This window comes from Propithecus coquereli, unplaced genomic scaffold (genome assembly GCF_000956105.1).
Source record: "Propithecus coquereli isolate 6110/MARCELLA unplaced genomic scaffold, Pcoq_1.0 Scaffold119, whole genome shotgun sequence".
Classification (NCBI taxonomy): Eukaryota; Metazoa; Chordata; class Mammalia; order Primates; family Indriidae; genus Propithecus; species Propithecus coquereli.
Window position 1 is genome coordinate 3,139,261 of NW_012135969.1, and position 3,719 is coordinate 3,142,979.

Here is a 3,719-nt window from a genome sequence, read left to right on the forward strand (position 1 = left end):
GTATCCCAAGAATGGAAAAACAAGCACCACATGTACTCACCATCAAATTGGTTTTAACTGATCAACACTTAAGCACACATATAAGAATAACATTTACTGGATGTTGGGCAGGGGGAGGGGGTGAGGGGAGGAGGGGATGGGCATATGCACAAACAATGAGTGCGATGACCACCACCTGGGGGATGGACACGCTTGAAGCTCGGTTTTGGGGGAGGGGGGGCAAGGGCAACATATGTAACCTAAACATCTGTACCCCCATAATATGCTAAAATAAAAAAAAAAGAAAAGAAACTAAAATAAATAAATAAATGGCTTCTTCTTTTTAGGCACAGCTTACCCTTTCTGATTTATTTATCCTTTAAAATTTTAAATTGTTGGCTTTAAAAAGATAGGGGGCACAAATTGCACACATTGACACTTGTAGGATATGTAAACAGTTAAATCAGGATATCGTCTATAACTGCTACCAAGAACCTTTCTTATAAACTATTTTCAATGTGTTTCAAGTCTCTGCTGATTCATTTTTTCTGAAAGAAAAAATTTTATTATTATTATTATTTTTTTTATTTCAGCATATTATGGGGTACAGATGTTTAGGTTACGTGTGTTGTCCTTGGTTCCCCCCCCCCCAAGTCCATGTTTCAAATATGTCCATCCTTCGGGTAGTGCGCATTGCTTTTTTTAATCCAAAATTTCTATACATCAGTTCTATTTATTAGCGGTGTTATATTTCCAAATAACAAGTATAACTAAAAGTTGACTATAATTTCTAAAATTAAAAAAAAGAAGCTTTAAGTTGTCAAGAGACAACATGAATAGAAGTTAACATAAAGTATGTTCACCCCGGCGTAGGCTGGGTGCCATATTCTTAGTGTATCATAGAAATGTCTTGCAGGAACTTTCAGCTTCATCCTTTTCCACTTTCTCTCAATTGTTCTACAGAGGACAGACTTGTCATTTCATACCCCAGAATTAACAAATCTTTTATCCTCTCATATGTTCTTCTTTGACAACTGCTAATTACAGGATACAGGCTCTGGTTTTAACATTATGTTTTATTAGCTACAGTAAATCAAAGAATATAGGTTTTATGTGTTTTTTTTTCAGTATTAAAGTAGACGAGGCTTATAATTTCCTGTTTTTACAAGAACTGGGCCACAGCAGGAATGAGATGGTACACTGCGTCTATGTAATATTTAATAAAAGGGCTATTTGCAAGGGTGTAGATAGAGTTTAGGGAAAACAGCCAGGGAAATCTCAGTGCCCAGGGCTCATAACAAGGGATAGGTATTCCAGGTCTGAAGGACCATGCAATGATTTGGGTGAAGTGGCCAGAGGGTGGCATGGGAAACTTCTTAGGATTAGTATATACAGGCAGTCGGGTACAGTGACTGCCTTCGGAGAGAGTTATGGTCCTCTAAAAGGTCCCAAAGTGATCCTGGACACCTTGTGGTAGAGAAAACTAGGCAGAGATAAAGTTATAAATGGGAAAGTGTCACTGGAGGGATTATTCTGTGATCACAGGAGCTACCTAAGTGCATAGTGGGGATGGATTTTTAGTGAACGAAACATCGACTAAGTCTGCCCTTCACTCAGTTGCATTTGGCCATGCTAAATATGCCTTTGGAATTCCTCGAGCTCCTCTTGGTAGTAAATACTAACCAATATAGAATTCCAGAAGGACAGAAAGAGATGACTGTTCTGATGAAGGAAACAGCTGAAGCAGAAGTTTTAATTCCCATCAACTCCCTTTTAACAGTCCTGTCTGACCAGTATACAAGGAAGACAGTTCCTGGAGGTTAACAGTGGACTCTCGGTGATTAAACAAAGTGATTCCTCTGATTGCTTCAGCTGTACTTACCTAATATGTTAGAACTTTACAGAGAGCTCAACAAATCTTGCAAGACTGATGCACCATCACAGATTCAGCTAGTGCATTGTTCCCAATGCCGGTTTCAGAGTTCGGTCTGATGTAATTTATATTTCCTGGCAAGGAACCCAGGGTACATATACTATTTTGCCACAGAGATGTTTGAGTTCACTAGCATGTTGCCATATTCTTGTGAGGCAGACTTAGACCCAATGACCATTAACAGCAAGCTAATACCACACATTGATGATGGTGGTACTAGTACATTAACAATCATTAGTGAATTGAAAATAAAGGAATTTAGTATATGAAAAGGTGACGCTTTAAATGAGTAGGGGAAAGATGTATAGTTTAATAAATGGCGTTGAGCTATGGTCATATCTGAGTAAAAAACATTTAAACTCTGTATCTTATTCTGTATAAATTCCTAATGGATCAAATATTTAAAACTACAAAGCATGAAATTTAAAATTATGGGATGATTTTTATGTAAATATGTGACTGCAAAGGCCTTTCAAAATATGACCCATAGGCCGGGCATGGTGCCTCACATCTGTAATCCTAGCACTCTGGGAGGCCAAGGCGGGCGGATTGTTTGAGCTCAGGAGTTCGAGACCAGCCTGAGCAAGAGCAAGACCCACTACTAAAAATAGAAAGAAATTAATTGGATAACCAAAACTATATAGAAAAAAAAATTAGCCGGGCATGGTGGCACATGCCTGTAGTCCCAGCTACTCGGGAGGCTGAGGCAGAAGGATTGCTTGGGTCCAGGAGTTTGAGGTTGCTGTGAGCTAGGCTGATGCCACGGCACTCTAGCCCGGGCAAAAGAGTGAGACTCTGTCTCAAAAAAAAAAAAATATGACACATACCTCAGAAGCCATAAAAGAAAAAAATGAATAAATTTGACTGTATCAAAAGCAATGTGAGGGTAAAGACATTTCTTTCCCATCTGATTTTGCAGAAGGCAGTGTGGTTAAAACATGGATTCAGTGCTGGACTGGCTGCGATCAAATCATTGTTCTCCTATTTACCAGCTTTAAGCCGCCCTGTGCCTCAGTTTCCTCATCTGTAAAGCGGGATTATAATGGAATTTTCCACAGTGGGTTGTTGGGACTGGTAAATGAGCTTATGTGTAAAGTGCTAGAACAATTGCAAACATGCCAGTTGTTATGTTGTTATTCCAGCATCCAGAAAATTGCTCAGCATACAACACTCAAGGCCTGGAGAAGACAAGAAAGAACAGAAATTCCATGACTCATTGTGTTTTATTTTGCTTAAGTTCCTATGAGAATGGATATAGTTGGTGCATAATTGTGCCAAATATCTCATTCTAGAGTCTTGATGAAAATATTTCTTCCTTATTTCTAAATGGTTTCTTCTTTGTCACAGATTAGTTGGCTATATGAGGATGGTTTTATATCTGGGTTCTCAGTTCTGTTCCACTGGTCAATGACTCTGTTTTTGTGCCAGTACCAAGCTGATTTGATTATTACAGCCTTGTAATAAAGTTTGAAGTCTGGTAAATTGATACCTCCCATTTCGTTTTTATTGCCTAGAATTGTTTTTGCTATGCGGGGTCTTCTCTGGTTCCATATGAAGCAGATAAAAACATACACTGGGAAAAAGAATCCTTATTCAATAAATGGTGCTGGGAAAACTGGATAGCCACATGTAGAAGACTGAATCAGGATCCACACCTTCCACCTCTCACAAAAATCAACTCACACTGGGTTACAGATTTAAACCTAAGGAGTTAAACTATTAGAATTCTAGAGGAAAATGTTGGAAATGCTCTTCTAGACATTGGCCTAGGCAAAGAATTTATGAAGAAGACCCCAAAGGCAATCAC